The sequence below is a fragment of the Crotalus tigris genome, unplaced genomic scaffold, assembly GCF_016545835.1.
Source record: "Crotalus tigris isolate CLP2741 ecotype Arizona unplaced genomic scaffold, ASM1654583v1 scf7180000017601.7605149639:7615979, whole genome shotgun sequence".
Taxonomy (NCBI): Eukaryota; Metazoa; Chordata; class Lepidosauria; order Squamata; family Viperidae; genus Crotalus; species Crotalus tigris.
In genome coordinates, this window is record NW_024096505.1 from 4222723 (window position 1) to 4243343 (window position 20621).

The window sequence follows — 20621 nt, forward strand, 5'->3', positions numbered from 1 at the left end:
AAGCAGATACCTCAATATATGAGGTCAGTTCTGCTTGGAACAAACAGAAATGGTATAGTGAATCAGCAGCAGAAAGAAGCACCTCTATATCCAAGCTAATTTAACAACAGCAACGAAAAAAATAGTTTGGAATTTTCTTCATCAGAACCCTCATCAAATCTGTTGCTATCCTTTGAGACATAAAAAACCCCTCTCAATTATTTTTGCTGGATTCAAGAAAATTTTGAAATTTTTTCAAAATTTACATAATATTTCTTAAAACTTGACTACACTAATTTTTGTGGTTCATTAGTTACAATTTCTCATATATTATTCACCTGCTGGATAATAAAATGGTTGGCCTCCATAACTGTTCTCCAAACATCCAATGCTTTTAGAATTTCTGAAGCTATGGGATCTCAGGAAAAACAAGGTTACCTAACAAGTGTTTTAGCTATATATTGCCATTCATCTGTATTAGGTAATATATATTCTTCTGTAATGCTTAAAGGTTTTTAAAAAGAACATTACTTTATCCGATTGACATACTGATCTGAATTTAACTTATTAATTTTATACTGCCCAGAGTTGGTTTTCAGCTGGAGCAGGCTTATAAATCAAAATTATAAATCAACAACCATTCCAGGGATTCAAGCACCAAATGAAACATTAAAGGAGATAAAGGGCAATCTTGATATATTTCTTTGTGGCAATACAAAGGAAGGAGAGTAGAGCTCACCTGTGTCCTACATTCCATCTCTATCTGCTGCCATTATATATATTAAACAGTTAAGGCTGAAATAACCAAAAAACATTATCTTTGGGATTCCCCATGCTACTTGCTTGCAGTATTGTTCCCAGTGGCTCTGGAAAGTTCTATGCCTTTTGATATACAGTATTAGTGTAAATTGTTTATATACAATATTAGTATAAATGTGTCTCTTTCCCTGCTTTTATCCTATTTTTGCCAGTTAAGTGTTTTTATACGTATGCTGAATGTTTAATAAATAAACATCAAGTTATATATTTTGCTTGCTGAACTAATTGACACATGTTCCTGCTTGTATAGAGATGTAGGGATTGATTGGCAGGATGCTGGGTGAAAACTAAACTGGAAATTAATCATAGCAATTTTTCAAGTGTCACATTTTGATTTCAGTAAAAAATATTCCTATTCATCTTTACCCAAGAACTGGAGTTGGAAATGGAACATTTTTAATCCAGTAAATAAATATGGCAAGCTATATCCAAACTTCATCACTTGTACCAGAAAAAAATGTTTTTACCATACTGAAGACTTTTCTGCATCTCATAATACCAAAATAGTTGTAGCATTGAAAACTAAAGAAAAAACTAAAGTCTAATTTTGTCTACAACTTCACACGCTTTCACAAAACCAAGTCTCAACAGAGAAATTATTGAAGGTAATAACTTTTGCTAGAGTGATTGTTGAAATCTTAGCATCCACATTTAGCAAAGATACTGAGCTACTGTTATAGGGCTTTTATTAGTTTTCAAAGTAACTGTTACATAAGTTTCATTATATGGCTGGCTGAACTAGTTTTTCAAAAGATTGCTGACATATGTCCAGCAAGGTAGGAGCTGTGCTTTCCTACAAACTTATTTCATATACCAATTGTCAACCCAAATACTTAAAAAAATGTTCAGTCTTGAATATGTATTATACAGAGAAAATATAAAAGTATATTCTTGCTTATTTGAGTTAAATTGTTGCCATATGTCCATTAAGTTAAATTCAGAGATGTATGCATGGAGAATATTTCAAACCCAATCATGCCTTCCCCCCCCCCCTTAGAATCTTATTCCAATCCACAAATGGATACAAAATTAGACTAAATCCCACAGGAAAAAATATTTGTCCCTCTGTAATTCAAAAAGATTACAAAAACAATGGTGTAAAATGAAAAGTACCCATTTTGAAGGGGCATAAAAATTTATCTAAGCCATCCAGTGATCTCAGTTTTTAACTACCAGAATTATAAAATATCATTCAAAGTTCAAAATCTCTTGTTCAATAATAAAATTAGAAATTAGAAAATTATTTAATTGTTACTTCAAATTTCCATTTCTTAATGTCTGATCAATCCAATATCAAATTAATATGTTTTCCTCATGGGAAGAAAAACTCCTTTCAGACTTCATTGTCTTCAATTTATGAAAAATCATCTTCATTCAGCTACACCTCTCAGCCATTTACCTTTCCATACCAGAAATTATATGATTTCCATAGGTAGGAGACTTTTTGTAAAATAATAATAATACAAAAACATTGAAAATAAATTATTTTGCAGATTCTAGGACTACAGTGAAAATTTTTGAAATGCTTAAAAAAATCAGAAAATTGAAACATTGTCTTAAACTTTACAATATTTAATATTAGTAACAAAATAAAAACACAAAGTCTCCTACCTATGAAAATCATATATTCTTACATCTCAAAGATAGGAAAATATGCTAAATTCTAAATACAAATCTACCTGTATATGCATATTTTGAAACACAAAGAATGGGGGGTAAAGAATAACTGACTAAAGCTGAAATGTTAAAAAATAAAAATTCTACATTATTAGGCACTCTCAGGTGGAACATGGCAAGTACATAGGGACCCTACTTTTTGTTATTTTATTCTGAAAAAAAAATTAAAGATGATAATACCAAAGGGGAGATATATCTCCCTCTGCATCAAGCATTATAGTATGTATAAATATGTATCTGTTTGGATGGGGGATCGTGAGAAAGATGTAATATCCTCCATAAATCCTCCAACCAATATATCTTTTCTGAATACACTAGTGGGATAAATCTGCAACAATCTGAGTATCCATCTGTTGCTTGAGATAATTAAGAACAGTTTCTGGATTATAAAATTACCTTGTACCAAGTAATCCATGGATAAGCCAAGGATCCAAAGATAAGCCAAAACTAAGCTAGAGATTGCAGTAGATATATCCTGTCTTTATCCCTTGTTTTCGGGCTATAAGGCTAGTTTTTGTGGACTGCTTCATGTTTCTTATCAGCCCTGAGCACAAATCTGGAAATCACATGCAAGGTTTTTTTCCCTTCATATTCTAAAACTTTTATGTTATAGCTGCTTGTAATATTTTAGCATACTCAGATCTGCAAAGAATTTTTTTTAAAAAAAACCAATAAGATGGGGAGATTGTGAAGAAGATACCCATTAGACTGTGCTGATTCTATCAGTAATGCATTTTGCATGCATTTTACTATGGCATTCACTAAAATCTGCTTATGTTCCACATAAGGAAAATTGATAAAGCAACTTTTTTTCATGCATGACTTTGAATCTAGTCCAGAGTGTCTTGGCAGGTCAACAGCTCTTTGTATCTTGTTTTAGCTTGAGCAACAAATTCTGTAAACAATTTTTTTATTTCCCTCATTCTTAGCTGTTTTAACTTGTTTACAGTATCATTATATATAACAGCACTCCATGAAAGGCTGAAATTTGTTACTTCCAATATCACCAAAATCTCCAAGATGGTCTCAGCTCAACCACAAATCAGTAACAAAATTTCAGGAGTCAGAGGGGCTCCTCTGTGGATCAACCACTTAAATTGAAGTTTCATTTGGAGTTCTCCAAGGTGGGCTGGAAAAGGCTATATTTTTTTTACTTGGAGCCCCACTTCTCAGGAATCAACCAAAATGGATGGGAACCCCTATTCTTTAGTGACACATCCTTTTCCCCCTGTTTCTGACCCCCACCCTTTCTTGTTCTCATTCTCTTTCTGATACATTTTTCTCCTCTTCACAAGTAGCAAAAAAAGCTCACATGCATGACCCAATTTGATCTTCTTTAAACCAAATATAGACTCAGAGCTGAAGGCTACACATTCACAAGTTAAAGAAATGGATTGGGATCAGAAAGGATATAGGGTGATTGTCATCTGAGAATCAGTTACCGTTTTCAAGGTGCTATCCTTCAGGATGTCCTTATATACCTCCCTTGTTTTGTGAAGCCGTATAAATTTGAAAAATTAATTAAATTAAATTAAGGAGGGTGATGGTGGTTATAAGGAGCACTATATGACTCCAGTAGGGGCAAATAAATTAATAAAACTATTATATTTAGATGGTTTTCCTTGTCCAAAATAAGCCACGTCTAAATTCAGAGGAGTTTGAAACATTTAATCATTTTAAATATCTGAGAATATGATAATTGTAAACTGTAGGCTGTATTGATAAAACTGTCATCTTGAAGGTTAGGGACATTAGCAACAATTTTCAGTCGCAAACTCTAAATTTCTTGTTTCCTCCCCTCAGTAAAAGCTTGATAGGAACTGTCATTATTGTTAAACACAGCTGTTTTTACAAAAACTATGTTTTGATTAACTTGAATTATGAATACGCTGCATGGTCATCTGCTTTCTTCAAGGATGTATGATATTGGGAGAATAAAATAAAACTAACATTAGTTTGACAACTCAAAATTGACATTTGTACCTACTTCAGGTCTCTGAGGTGCTGTGCAGCAACTACTGCTGGTTCAGCTGGAAATATAAAGGTAAAGCTTTCACACTTTTTTCATTCATTAAATTATTTTATTCAGACCTCCTTGGCAAAGTCAGAGGTGGAAGCCTTGAACCTGCTATTTCTGTTTTCTTTAACTATTGACTGACCTCCACTGTTAAGTATGAATTCTCTATTTTTAATATGACTTGCATATTTATATTTAATAAATATAAAGGCAGTGATAATTCACATGGCAAAGAGTATTAATACACGTCTCTCTCCTTTACATGTTCCTAAATAAATGCTTTATTTAATTGTGTCAGAAGCAATATTCTGTGTTTGTATTTCTAAATCCAGCCTCTGAAGACATCTTCTTTGCTCAATAAGAAATGCTAATATTGATATATGCTGTTTCCTGTCTTGATGTTGAAGAAAGGCCCAGAGATATAATGTACACATTGCAGGAATCTAGGAAAATCAGAGAAATAATAGCAATAGCAATAGCACTTAGACTTATATGCCACTCCATAGTGCACTACAGCCCTCTCTAAGCAGTTTATAGAGTCAACATGTTCCCCCCAACAATCTTGGTCCTCATTTTACCAACCTCAGAAGGTTGGAAGGCTGAGTCAACCTTGAGCTCATAAGGATCGAACTCCCGGCAGTGGAATGCAGAGTTAGCCTGCATTCTAACCACTGCGTCACTACAGGAATAAGTTGTTCCTTCACACACATTAGTTGGAGCAGTTATAACTGACCTTTAATTTTTGTTTTCCATCTTCATAGAGACTTATGAAAGATAAAAATGAGGCAAGTAACATAACTTTTGCCTTTTGCCAGAGATAAAATTAGTAAAAATTATTCGGAATGATTTTGCCTTTCTCTAGGATGACAATTCTTTTTGGATCACTTTAATCATAGATTATACTTTTCTGTAAAGATGTTTGTTCTACTACTGTCTCCATTGCTGGCAGACAGGTGTGTTATGTTGACAGGTTTGTGTTACTCATTTGCATGAGCCCAGAAATCAAAAATTCAAGAATTTGATTGAACAGTGAGTAAGCCACATATTAGTTGCATTAAAAGAACAGGAATCCTGTCACTTCCATGCAAATGGCAGATTTTTTAGAATATCTAACGGATCCAGAAGGATTCCAAAACTTGGCAGGTAATTTATCTGTTGGTCTCAAGAACCAAAAGAAAGCCAAACACTGTAATGCTCTTGTGAGGCTTCCACGCATGTATTGATTCCAACAGGCTCCTTTGTTTACTGAGAAGCTGAAGAAAATTATGGTAAAAAACCAAAAGTGGACATAACCAAGCCTTGGTAAAAGTTCATGCTGTGCCTACACTGTGGTTATAGGTTATAGGAGAAGAAGGGGGAGAAACTACTTTTAACAGCAAAAAACAAATATAATCTACTCTGTGGAAGACTGGATATGAGACAAAGGTGGGGGCCCTGGGGATACATCCTCTAAGGACAAATAGTAAGATAGTTTTATACCATGAAAATGACAATGAATCCTAGAGCTACAAAGTATGACAATCCACTATATCTAGAAAGTTCTAGTGGTAGAAGCTTAGCTCTAGTTTCCCGTTTCTCAATTTCTACAAATTTCTCTTCCTGTGTTCTGGATATTTTTCTCCAGTTCATTTTGATTGAGGGCTTGATATAGGAAAATGACTGATTGCAAAACTTCATGACCCGCTGTCAGCCTTCATCATCAAATTCTCTTCAGCTATGCCTAATAGGAAATTATGTAACTAGTCTTCTGGGTGAAATATGGCATCATGTAATCGCTATTCAGGAAAAATTCAAGGACTCCTTACATATTTCTTTAAATCCCCTGCACTTCTTCTATGATATGAGGATTGATGTGCCATTTAAAAAGTTAGAAAAAAAATATGAAATCACATTCTGCATGTTTTCTCTGTTTGACACAAATGTCTTACAGAATTGTGAGGTGCAAATCAGATTGATTGACTGATTATGTGTCATCAAGTCATCATCTAGTCTTAGCAACCACACAGATTTTTTCCATCATGCAAATCAGACTTTGTAAATTCTTATATTCTACAAAGGATATTAGTTCCAGGTCTATAATTTTTTTTCTATTTTTCCTCCATCCATTAGGATATATATAGTTATAGGATATTTGTGATTGACAATATAAATAAATTACAATAATTCCTCATACATTTCTTTTATTTAGGATCCAATAGGCCCCAAATTACTGCACACCCTGCTATTTTTGCATTGTCTTCCCCAATTCTCTTAAACTCTAGATGTCATCAGCATAGCATAGCAAATTGTACCTGTGTGTATCAGGGTGGACAGTGCCTCCAAAATTTCATTTAGGAACAACCATAATTCAGTGATTTTATATGACATTGTACAAGACTAAGCAAGCTGCAAAAAATAAAGCAAAACAAATGCTGCTGCTTTCAAGAGTCAAAACAGCTATACTATTGTTTCTTACCTTGGCAAATTTAAGACACATGGACTTCAAGTCCCAGATTCCCCAGCCGGCATAGCTGTCTTAAAGTTATCGAGATTGAAAAACGTTGAGCTAGTTTTCGGGATCCTACAAAACCTGGAAAAGAGGATTGCTTTGATGAACTTCACATACATAATGTCTGAAGCATTTTTTCTATAAAATCTTTAAACATTTTGTTGTTTTACACAGAATGAAAAAGAAAACAAGAATTACAAACAAAACACAAAAAAGAAAAAAGGGTATACAACAAATATAAGATTAACAATAAACATATGACCTCCACCCTAGCTGAATGCTGATACCTGTATCACAATAAATCTAATAGGTTGACTTCCTTGAATGGCAGGTCTACAAATAGTATACATTTTTTGTCTGTGCTTTTTCTGAATCATTATTAACCCATTTAAAGAATTTTAGCTCTAACATATCATAATGCATGACTTTAGAATTTGTCTAGAAACTATCCAATTCTCAAAATTAGAAACAGATGACAGTGTTTAAAATTAACACTGCAAAGTATTATATAAAAGTTTTGTTAATGATGGCTGCCTTAAGAGATCAAATCTTATTGCCTGCTAAACGTCTGCACTACAAGCCCCCCAGTAACTGTAACAGTGAAGATAAATTAGATTTTATAAATCAAATCAGCATAATTCTATACATTACATTCAAATGTAGGTTAATCCACAGATGCCCTTTCAAAGCAGTAGCAACATATTAGTGACTTAATTTTTTTTTTAATTAAAACCTGTAAATAGTGCAGTCCATGAAGCTTGCAGGTCAACTTTTAGAATTATGGAGGAGTTGTAAATAAATAAAAATCCTGTATCATTTAATATGCTATAGCAGAACTGTAGAAGAAAACCGTAACTGGCATGTTGGCTCTGCAAAAATACAGAAAACTTTTCCTTGATGCTAAAATATAAAGATGGGGAAAATTGTTAGAATTGTTTCCAATCTTTTAATAATAGCAGTTTTTAAGCAAGATTTTTGGAAATGCTTTGTCATTGTCTGCTTCCTAGGGCTGAGTTTCTCTCTGAGTGCCTAGTGACCAGGGGTAGGCAACCTTGGCTCTTTTATGACTCGTGGACTTCAACTCCCAGAATTCCTGAGGAATTCTGGGAGTTGAAGTCCACGAGTCATAAAAGAGCCAAGGTTGCCTATCCCTGGCCTAGTCCAAAGTCACCCGTCTGGATTCATGCCTAAGGTAGGATTAAAAGTCATGGTTAGAAGTCATGATCATCTGCCTTCTAGCCTGATGCCTTTAATGAAGTATATGACTATACACACACAAAACACACAATCACACACACACAAGAAATGTTACTCTGCCTTTCATTCTTTTTTTCTTTCTATTCATGCTGCACTTATAGCTGTCAAAAAAATTACATGGATTGATCTATAAAGTCACTAGAAATCAAGCTCACCTTGCAGGAAAACCTCACCTGTCCTATAGAGTCACATACATGGGCAAAGTTGCAATTATCTGTTTCTTTCCCACTTATTTTGGGTGAGGAGTTCTGCTCCCATAAAGCCCATGTTATGGGTTTTTGTGTGCTTTCCACTTTAAATGATAGGAAGCTACACTGTCAATTTTCAGCAATTAGCAATTTGGAAGAAGACATTCAGTACTGCCGAAACAGTAGAACTGGAGCTTTGTAAATTGCTTGTATGCTCTTCCTGTTATTTCATGTTACAAGTTGGTAGGGATGTCCTTCTCACAATCCCTGTTCAACTCTTACTGGAAACATTATTCAAAGTATTTATTTGGTAAAGAACTGCCTTCTCTAATGCAAAAAAACAAAACCCAGCTCTTTCCATCGAGTATTAAACAAAAACTGTGCCAGCATGTAACTGAACTGTTAATCTAGGTGTATTTAAAATCCAATAGAAATCATATTAACTCCTAGGCAGGTCAGATTACATCTAACAGAACTCAGTCCCAAGGAAGTGTGCATAAGATTTTAGTCTTCATTATGCATTTTTCTAGCTATATTTGATTCCTCCTGTGGTGCTGATCTCTAGGTTTGTTAATAGTGCACTGAGTCTGCTAACAGGAAACTGTTGTTCGGACTTAAACAATAGCTTCAGTGATCACACAGGCAGGCACTGTTACCTGCTCTCTTACGCCATGCTCTCTTGAAAGAGCAGCTCATTTACTTCATGCACTTTGTTTTTTTGTGTTTTTCTTCCTCATCTGTCATTAGCTGCCAGGTATAGGTTTGGCTGATTATGTTCAAAGAAATATTTGTTGCAAGAGGAGATCAGTGGGGAGGAGAGGGAAAGGAAAGAATCTGAATCAGGTCAAACAGTCCAAAAGACAGGAAATCAATATTTGGGCAGCTTACAAGAGCATGAATTAATACTGACTTCCTGTGTGCATTCTGGTTGTTCAAGTGCCTGAGAACATTAAAAGTAATGCACTATTGCAACCCAAGCCTGCCTGAATGCTTGTTTAATTAGGCAGGAAAATGAACAGGAGCAAAGAGATTGAAGCTGTTCCCAAAGATTGCTGGCCTGCTGGGTTTTGATATTTAGAATTTATTTTTTTCCTTTTCAACTAATGCAAAGTTAAGCATTTTATGCATAGCTAATAGAATGCTTGTTCTCAAGTACAATAGACAAGTCAGCAGCTAATCTTATTGTCTGATCACCATCAGAATAAGCATTCTTCTACATGCATCCTTTGTAGAATCCAAGTATGTAGGCATATACTCTACTACTTCAGGCAAGTATTAGCCACTCTAAACAAAATGATTAGATAATATGCTTGTCTAAATCACAGGCTTTCTTTTCTTTTCACAATCACAGCTTTTAGTGAATATTAACAATTGCAGGGCAATTTTCAAGGTATTTATTATTATATTTGTAGACTGCTTGATTCCCCAAAGACTCTGGGTTCACAATACACACAGAGAAAAACTAAACAATAAAAAGACATGAATCTTGAAAGGTAAAGCAACTGAATTTACCCAAGGACGTTCAAAAAAAGAAAAAGACTAACAAAGGTTAAATTCAGGGCCTGCATTTAGAGCAACTTTTAACAACTTCAGGAACAAGTATAGATCCAATATTGCCTAGGTCCAATAGATCAGAGCTTTTCAACCTTTTCACCAATTGTACCACTTTTAGGATATGGCAATATTCAAGTGCCACCAGTTGCCTAGGAAGGTGTCAAAAACTTGATGATTAAAAAAAGGGGAAAAAAGTGATAAAATACAGGTAATCCTCAATTTACAACAGTTCGCTTAGTGACTATTTGAAGTTACAATGGCACTGAAAAATGTGACTTATAACCGTTTTTCACACTTATGACCATTGCAGCATTTCCAGGGTCACATGATTTACCTTTGGATGCATGGCAACTGATTCATTTTTCTGATGGTCACAGTGCCCCAGGATCATGTGGTCCCCTTTTGCAACCTTTTGACAAGCAAGGTCAATGGCTGGGGGCGGAGCCAGCTCAACATCACTCAGGTCGGGGGCGCCTGTGGGAGGGTGGAACTGTGGTGGGCACCAGGCTATGGTCCATTGGAGGAGCCTCGCCATCCCTCTTGGGCCCTGTGAGGGACTCCTGGATGGTGGCATGGGCTGCCTGGAGCCCTGAGCAGTGGAGGACAAGCACCCAGCCCTGCCCTTGAGCTCCCAGGACACCAGGACTCTGCAGCCCAACCCAGTCCAGCCCCACTTCCCTGAGGGGGCACCTGGATGCACTTACCTCCTCCTCGAGGCTGTTGCTGCTGTTGTGCACACTTCCTTGGCCAGGTTGCTCATGGTGGCACAGGAGGGCAAAGTGTGTGGGTCAGAGGGAGGCCCACTCCCTCTCCATGTGAGAAGATGTGGCTTTGTAACCAAAGCATCCTTCACGGTAGGATGGGAGACCACCAGGATAGACCAGGAAGAGGGGGCAAGGGGATGGTGAAAGAGTAGCAGGGCGGCTGGTGGCCAAGTGCTAAAGCAGGACTTCCCTCAGAGCCTCCCTCCCTCTCATTATAATCTACTTCCTTCCTTCCTTTCTTCTTCCCTTTTCTTTTTTTTTCTTCCCTCTTCATTCTCCTTTCTTTCTTCCCCTCTTTCCTTCTTTTTTCCTTCCTTGCTCTCTTCCCCTCTTTCCTTCTTTTTCTTTGTCTTTCCTCTTTCCCTTTTTCCTTTCCTGTCCCTTCTTGGATGCCCAAATGCAAAAGGGGAAACATTTCTCAATGCCTCCTTGCCTTGTGATCAAATGCCACTTTTGCCAGTAGTTTGTGGCCACTTAAAAGACTGAGACCAAAGTAGGCCCAGTTTATCCCGTGCTTGCATTTAGTGAGGGTGTCCACAGACAACAGTACAGCAAAACTGTCAAAATGGTGGCTGTGATAGTTGATCAGAGCTCCTCTGTTTTTTATGTGCAATAGCTTTAGCATTTATGACCAGAGGTAGGTTAGTTGCTCTTCTATTAATACATAAAGGGCTCTTCTGTAGGGAGCCTGCCTTGGTCTAATTCAGACTAGAAATATAGCAAAGGAAAATATTTTTCTCCACTCTGTTTTTTCCTGTTTTCCCCATTGGAAATGGCTGTTTGCAACACACAAGGAGGGGATACATTCCTAAGAGCTCACAATTCAAGAATACCAATGTTAACTTGGATTGCCAACAAAGTTCTGTCTGTGACAAAATAGAACACAAAACTGCTTTCTCCTTTGACCCGAAGTCTCAATGGATCAGGATTGAAGCAGAACTGTGTGAACTGGGGCATCTCCAACCAAGTTGCCTCCTTCCTTCCTTCCTTCCTTCCTTCCTTCCTTCCTTCCTTCCTTCCTTCCTTCCTTCCTTCCTTCCTTCCTTCCTTCCTTCCTTCTTTTCCTGCTTCTCATTCCCATCTCCTTCCTTCTTTTTTCCCTCCCTTCCTGCCTCCCACCTTCTCATTCCCATCTCCTCCCTCCCTCCCTCCCTCCCTCCCTCCCTTCCTCCTCTCCTTTCCCTGTTTTTATCCCCATCTCCTTTTTTTCTTCTTTCCTTCCTTCCCAAGTTGCCTCTCCTTCCTTCCTTGCTTCCTTCCTTCCTTCCTTTCTTCCTCATTCCCTCCCTCCTTCCCTGCCTCCCTCCTCATTTTCCTTCCTTCCTTCCTTCCTTCCTTCCTTCCTTCCTTCCTTCCTTCCTTCCTTCCTTCCTTCCATGCTTCTCATTCCCATCTCCTTCCTTCCTTTTCCCCTCCCTCCCTGCCTCCCTCCTTCTCATTCCCATCTCCTTTCTTCTTTCCTTGCTTCCTTGCTTCTTTGCTTCCTCCCCTCCTTCATTCCCTGTTTTTCATTCCCATCTCTTTCCTTCCTTCTTTCCTTCCTTCCTTCCTTCCCAAGTTGCCTCTCCCTCCCTCCCTCCCTCCCTCCTTCCTTCCTTCCTTCCTTCCTTCCTCATTCTCTCCTTCCTCCTTCCCTGCTTCCCTCCTTCTAATTTTCCTCCCTCCCTCCCTCCCTCCCTCCCTTCCTTCCTTCCTTCCTTCCTTCCTTTCTTCCTTCCCTCCCTCCCTCCCTCCCTCCCTCCCTCTTGCCTTCCCTGCTTCTCATTCCTATCTCTTTCCTTCCTCTTCACTCAGGAAGGGATGATGGGAGGGGGTTAGATTGCCAGCACTGCTGGTGTCCATGCTGCCACCAGCCGTAGCTATCCCACATAGGCGGGGCGGTCCCAGTGAAACATGGTTGCGAGCCTCTGTCAATGAAGCATGGTGGGCATGGCGCTGATCTACAATCTGGGCGTGGCCAGCCTTAGATTCACGGGACAGCTCTGGAGCCAGCAAGGGGCCACCTCTGTCCCGCCCCCTGGGGGTACACACAGGAGGTGGCGAGTACAGACTGTCGGATCCTGGGGGAAAGGAAAGCACTTCTCCTGCCTCTTTTCTTTCTAAGTGGTCAGCAGAAATGGTCATCAGGAATGCCGTGTGCTTTCCGCCTTCTGTGCGCGTACCCAGGGGACGGGGTAGGGGCAGCCCCTCGCTGGCCCTTTCCCACCAAAACCTTCTTTTAGATCCTCTCCTCTCCCCCTCCTCCTTTTCTCTTCAGTGTACCTCCAGCTTCCAGAAGCGCCAATCAGCTGGAGCCTGGCACTGATCATGGGGATTCTGCCCAGCCCCCATAGCCCTGCAGAAGCGCCAATTGGCTTGTAGCCACATGGGCCAATCCTGGGGCTACTGCTGAGCCCTGACAGCCCTGCAGTTCCAGCTGTCTCTCCCTCAGGCTTCTGTGATACTGCTTCAGCTCATTCCCCTCCCCCACTACTACTTCTCTAGGATGACCATGTACCATCAGCCAGATGCCAAAGTACCACCGGTTGTACACCTACCACCAGTTGAAAAGCCCTACAATAATGACATTATTTGATTATAGTGTTAGAATTACCAGTGTAACACTCCAGTGTAGTGTTTCTCAACCCTGGTAATTTGAAGATGAGTGGACTTCAATTCCCAGAATTCCTCAGCCAAAATTCTGGGAGTTAAAATCGACCCATCTTAAAACTGCCGAGGTTGGGTAACACTCCTTGAATGTTAGAGTACACTCTCATTGTTCAATCTCATTGGGTGGGCAGAAGCTATGCAGGTTTACATCACTAGCCAGGGGGCATTCCTGAGGTAAGGTACATAATCTCTTCTGTGTTATAATTATGGCAGTATATGAGTCAATAACCAAAGTTACTTCAATATAGATTGGATAGTACCACATTCCAAAATCTTATATTTATGTATATTTTATCCATCCAAACCCAGTGACATATTGCTTGGATGAAGATATTCTGAGGTCCAGCTGTACAGACAGTCCTCAAATTACAACCACAATTGGGACTGGAATTTTGATCATAAAATTATTGGGGTCATAAGTTGAGGTACCATGTAACCATTCAATTCTCTTAATCTTCCTTTTGCCTTCTAAATAAAGTTTATAGCCTGACCGTGTAACCTGCTACAAGTTTCCCTGAGAGTAACATACAATTGCATATATGAAGTACACAACTGATAGCAAAATTAAATTGAGTGAAAAAATTAGATATATTATAAAGCAAACAACTTGATAAAGAATTATTTGAAACTTAAGTGTGTGTGTGTGCATACTCTGCACACACATCTTTGACTCAGACTTGATTCCTGATGATTGCCTGGCTGATCTTTGGAGTTTTCTTGGTATAATTTTCCATAGTGGTTTGCCATTGCCTCTTTTCTAGGACTGAGAAAGAATGACAGACCCAAACTGGCTTTGTTCCCAATGCAGAACTAGAACTCACGGTCTCTTGGTTTCTAGTCTGGTGCCATAATCACTACATCAAGCTAGAAGGGATGGATTGATGATGGATGGCTAGATGGATGGATGGATGGATGGATGGATAATAGAAAAAAAGAAAAGTCCCGTACCCTTTTGTGACTATTTCTGTTTAGTGCTGAAGAACAAGAACTATATAGTTCACTGAAAGCACAATTAGTGGACATCAGCATTGTCTGTAAGGATTAGACAAAGGACTTCATGAATTCATGATCAAAAGCAGCAAGATAGGCCTTACTAAGTAAAGAGGCAAGTCTTGTTCCAGGACTTTAACATTAATACTTGCAACAGCCTGCAAAGAAGTTTCTTCCAGCTACTGTATTCTTTATTTCTAACAGTAAAGTGGCCATATTGTTTTGCAAAACAGGTTCAAGATCCCTTTCACAAAACCTTTAGTAAACTCCACTTCAGGATCTACATAGTCCTGTTGCTTATTATATTATTATTAGTAATCATCACAATTATCTTATGGAGAGGACATAAAAAGGGTAACAAAAAGTACTGCAAATTCTGACTTAAAATAAAACACATAGTTCTGTTCTTCCTACCATTTAGTATTCCTATCTGTTTTTAGCCATTGATAAGGCAACATGGAGCTGATTGCTAGGTAATTGTGCTAAAGATTGCAATCATAATATGATATATATTTTATTTATCAAATAAAGGATGACATAAATTTGTCATATTTACTTCACAACAGTGAAGTTCAAAAAAGATAATTAATGGAGATTTATTTTGTTAATTATTGGTATGGAATGCAAAAACTGCATTCTGATGTGGTAGGAATTCCCCCTACCCATGCAAAGTTTTCAGTTAACAGAAAAATGCTAACAGCAAGGATCTGAGACAATATCTTATTTGAAAAATAATCACATAATAAAAACAAGGAGAATCAAAATACTTCTTCTTAAAAGAATCATGGAAAACATTGATTGGAAACATGCAGAAGAGGCCTTCATCCTGCAGTGGATAGACAACAGTTAGAATGTTGAATCATGATAAACATTAGTCATTAGCCTGACATATGCCAAGAGCAGAATGAATAAGCCATGATTAAAAGTTAGCCCAACTGAGGGATATACCCCCCAAATAATGATAGGAATAATAATATAGTGAGGAAATTACTATTGAATGCATTTTACAACAGAAAGGAACATTGAGATTGAGATTTGCAGCCAGGATTATTGGCTGGCCCTATATGATCTCAGTTGTTGGTGCCAAAGCTGACATAAATAGGCTGGGTGCAAACGTTGATCCTATTCTTCAGCAAGATTTGCAGGCCCCGACATTTAACATCTCTCTCTGGGAACTTTCCCAGGTTTAAAAATAGACTTTGATGTCCATGTGTAACGCTGGCACAATCCCTTCCATTTCTGCTTTCAGCCTTGCTTTTTCTTTTCTAAAGAAAGAGCCTGATGCTTGTATGTAATGTGTAGTTCAGCTCTCATCCTTTGCCAAATACAAGGACAAATTACAGTATGGGGAAATAACTTTTGTGGAAGAAAATAATTCACGGCCTTTTTCTTGGCAGTGTAGTGCGATGTAGATTTTAAAATGAAGCCACTATATCATCTATTGTGATTAGTTTCAAATCACAAGGTATAGTAAAATGGACTTATTTGAATAAATAGCTACAATATGTTTTCTTTCCTTCTTCATTCTCTTTGTTATATAACATTCCTCTCTGAGATAAATGATGTGCTAATTGCAATGGCCACAAATCATGAAGTAATGCAACAGGCCTGCTTATTTTCTGAGCATAAGGATAAGGAGATTCATATCTGTTAAAAGCCAGAACTTCATATGGTGGCTGTTACAACGCAGTTTCAGATACAATGGATTTGGAAATATAATTTGCAAAAGTTCACATTAAATAGACACAAACATTGTTCAGGTTTCAAGGCTTAGTGACCACCAAAAGAGGTTTCTTCAGCTCCAAGTTGTCTTTTCACAGAATCTATAAGATGAGGAAATTTAGCAGTCAGCTCTTTATTAAAGCATTTATTATGCTTTTCTACTTTACTGTGTTCTGAAAAATGTGGCCTATATACTGTACATATATTGAAGATAAATATATACATTTAAGTTCTATATATTTGACATATTCATACACTCCTACAACCAACTAGTTCTTTCAAGTTGATCAGGAAAATAAAATTCAGGGCATTAAAATTTCAAGTTCCTTTTCTGAACCCTAAATATAACAAATTATTTTTAAAGCAAGAGAAATAGCTTCAGAATAACATTCTATTATTAATTTAAAATAGGTATTATCTCCCTTCAGAACTTTCCTAATGTTTTCAATTAATTTTTTAACTAACTTTATCTAGTACAAACTAATTTCTTATCACAGTCCTGCAGTAGCTTTGATATACATATTAAGGCTGCCTAAAGCTTAATCAAATTAGTCATCCCTTCAAATTGAATTATTTGCACTGATTTGTATGCATTACATTTGAAATTTCCAAATTAAACTGGTGGTGACTAGCATGTATACCAACTGTCTTGATCTACCTATTTGATTTGATAATTCATATCAAGTTTACCTATTTACCTAAAGATGGACAATTTGAAATCCATTTAAACCATTTAGTGGCTTCTTAGTAAACTTCAATTATATTTTGCAGTTGCCCTTTTTAACATAACATTCTGCTTTCTTTTGAATAGGTTGATTTGAACAACTCAGTTGAGAGGCACAGTGGCTCTATGGCTTAATGATGTTGGAGATGGTCTCAGCTCCGGCAGTTCGAGCTCTGTGTGGCAGAGTGAGCTCCTGTCACTTACCTCAGTTTCTGTCCACTTACTTTGAAAGCATGTTTTATGCAAGTAGATAGATAGATAGATACCACTTCATTGGGGAGACAAGTGGGTGCTCTTTGGAGGCAGTCAGATTCCTGATGGCTCTGAACCTTTCATGTTGCAGCACCCATTTGAGAGGCAGCTCCAGGAAGGAAGGGGGCCTTGAGCGATGCTGCAGGAAGAGCCACTTGGTGCAAAGCCAGCTAGCCCTCTTGTGGGGCATCTTAGGAAGATACCTTGGCAAGCCAAACCGCTACCTTACAATAGCATTGTGGTCTCATGGCTACTGTAACAATACCATATGCTAACAACAACAACTCAATGTTCTGGATATTGCACTTCTCATAAGACTTGACATGTCTATGATTTCTTTTCCTCCCCCCTCCCCCCTCCCTCTATAAAGCAGTGAGGGCTAGCTTATAAATCCTGCCATTTATATACTCAATCTTTGTATTCCAGCTAGAGCCTGGCAGCTGATGATAGAAAATAACTACATGATGGACAAAAATGACATAGTGATTTTTTACTAAACAATAGAACTAGGCAAATTTGTCATATGAATGCTAAGCTCCCAGACATAGGTAGACTAGCTCCTGTTACTAGCTTGTCAACAATTCTCCAGGGCTAAGCATACATACAGTACATCCTTTCACTCTGTGCCATTCAGTTTTTTAATGACTTTCCTTATTAGAGTTATAAACAACCAATTTGTGCAACATAGAGGAAATGGTGACTTAAATTATATTTCTATTATAATGCTACTAAATGAATATATGAAAAAATAAAATATCAGAAAAGGCCAATGCCAAAAGGAGAAAATACAAAGTAAATCATATATGGGATGGGATGGGATGGGATGGGATGGGATGGGATGGAATAGAATAGAATAGAATAGAATAGAATAGAATAGAATAGAATAGAATAGAATAGAATAGACCTGAAATGGACCATGGAGGTCTTCTAGTCCAGCCCCCTGCTCAAGCAGGAGAACATATACCATCTCAGATAAATGACACTTTACTCTCTTCTTTAAAATCTCCAGTGATGAAGCGCCCACAATTTCTGAAGGCAAGCTGTTCCACTGGTTAATTGTCCTCACTGTTAGGAAGTTTCTCCTTAATTCCAGGTTGCTTCTCTCTTTTATCAGTTTCCAACCATTGTTTCTTGTCCTGCCTTCTGGTCCTTTGGAGAATAATTTGATCCCCTCTTCTTTGTTGCAGCCCCTCAAATACTGGAATACTGCTATTTCTTCTTTTCTTTAGACTAGCCAAACCCAAGTCCTGCAGCCGTTCTTCACATGTTTTAGTCTCCAGGCCTTTAATTATCTTAGTTGCTCTTTTAACTCCACTCCACTCTTGGTTAGCATCATCACAACTGATATGTATCTGCCTATTTTCTTGCTAAGAGGCTAGCAAATATGCCTTGTTTCTTGCAGTTTCCATGGTTTCTCATTAATGACACTCTCCTGCAAATTAATCTTTGAATACATATCAGACTCCAGCAGTTTTTTCCAACCTTGTTCCTTCCAGATATGCTGGGCTGTGACTTCAAAATTACTAGCTGTTGGAAACTTCAGAAAATGGATGGCTTTAATTATTTGATAGAGAACCTTGACCAGTTCTAAATTAAGAATTTGGAATTACTGATGGTGGCCTTAAAATACCTTTACCAGTAGAATAACCAAAGTTTCATGGAACTAAACAAAATTATACCGGAAGTCCTTGTTCCAAATTTAGTGCAATTAAATGCAGATATTAGCTTCATTAAAACATTTGAGCTACCATTTTGAATTTGATTTTAAAATATTAGCTATCCCAAGAGTCCCCAACTTTGGAGCTAACAGGCACATATAGTATTTTGAGAATGTGTTGTAGCTACTTACAGAGCATTGCTGCCATGGGGAGTTTTACAGTTTCAAAAATGGTTGCTTTGATTGGCAAGGCTGTTCACAAAACAAAACAAAATTACCAGAAATAAACTACAAAGGTTGTACATTATTGGCACTTCTAGTCCATGAATGTTCTTCAGCAGTCTCAACTTACTATTTATTCTTTCAAACTAACAGAATGTTGGTAAGATATTATGTAAAGGGGTCAGGAATCTGTGACAGCAGCATAATTTTCAGGAAACTGAACAAAGGGGGACAAATTTAGAATGGTGGAGGAAAAGAAACAAACAAGCAAAAAAAAAATGATTTGAAAGAAATATTTGAAAACCGGATGGATTTGTTTGAGTCTGCTGGGGGAAAACAAAATTCCCCAATTCATCTCCAGAGTTCTTGGACAAGAACTGCCAATCCCCACTTTCTATTCATATGATCCAGAACTGACCATATGTAGACTACCCTGAGCTTCCCGGTGTATACATGCATACATGAAAACATAGCAGTCATAGCTACTGTGGGCAAAGAAGGTAAAAGAAGCCATATCTTCAGTTTTTAACTTGATTTCTTCTTGGGCTGATTCAGTGCCTAAACAAAGCTGTGGATTTCAGCCATGGATCTTCTTTCAGGGAGTAGATTTAACAGAATAACAGAGGGAGGCACCTTGGAGGTCTTAAAAATGCTATTGTTGGTTCTGTGGGTTTTCTCTAATAGGTCCTTTTTTGTTATGGTGAAGCCATCAATAGACACATAGACATTAACAACATCTATAGATTATGCAAAAGATACTATCACCCAGCCCAAAAAGGAACATAAGACCCAAGCACCTCTCCACCAGCAATCAGCATGCGGATCAGCATAGATTAACTCAAAGTTTAACATCAGATCAACTTCAAGTAAACAATACCTCTATCAAGAAACTGCCAAAGAAGCCAACAGCAAATAGTCCAATCAAAGAATCTCTAAGACCATCCCCACCAACATCGACAGGCAAGCCACTAAAATATAATATGACAGCAAACTAAACTCCTTACTAGCACTGATGATGTTATCTAGCTTAGGTAATGTAATGTCTGCAACAAAACAAGAAGCTCAGAGAGCACCAAGGACCCTTCATGTCAACCCTGAGTTACAAATATTCTCTTTTATTAAGACATTATCTATCTCCGGTCTACAATAGTCTTTTCAGCAGTTCCAAGAAGGCTCCAAACCCATTTGCACTACTCAGGTGACCCCGAGAATACACATAAACCTCCAAGTGGCCTCAATGACTCTCTAAAAGAATGCAAATGTCTATAATGACTCTCTAAAAGAATGCAAATGACCAGCTGTCTGCAAGGAATATAAACCCTTCCATTCCCCACCATCCAGTCAGAGCTGAAGAAGCAAAACATCTTTGAAGAAAAAAAAGAAAAAAGTTTAACGAAGAGAAGGACGAGGGGGGATACGATAGCAGTGTTCCAATATCTCAGGGGCTGCCACAAAGAAGAGGGAGTCAAGCTATTTTCCAAAGCACCTGAAGGCAGGACAAGAAGCAATGGGTGGAAAGTAACCAAAGAGAGAAGCATCCTAGAACTAAGGAGAAACTTCCTGACAGTTAGAACAATTAACCAGTGGAACAACCTGCCTCCAGAAGTGGTGAATGCTCCAACACTGGAAGTTTTTAAGAAGAAACTGGACAGCCATTTGTCC

General features: G+C 37.9%; 1 protein-coding gene across 4 annotated transcripts in view; it reads left to right on the forward strand.

Annotated features, from left to right (window-relative positions):
- Window positions 1-20621, forward strand: part of KCNJ6 (potassium inwardly rectifying channel subfamily J member 6) — a 118498-nt gene that overhangs the window by 52533 nt on the left and 45344 nt on the right. Inside the window, exon 2 of one of the 4 annotated variants that reach the window (XM_039369854.1) lies at window positions 4468-4519. The exons of the other annotated variants lie outside the window; for them this stretch is intronic. The gene's annotated coding sequence lies outside the window, so the exon portion shown is untranslated. The remainder of the gene's footprint in view (window positions 1-4467; window positions 4520-20621) is intronic. 4 annotated transcript variants of the gene reach the window in all.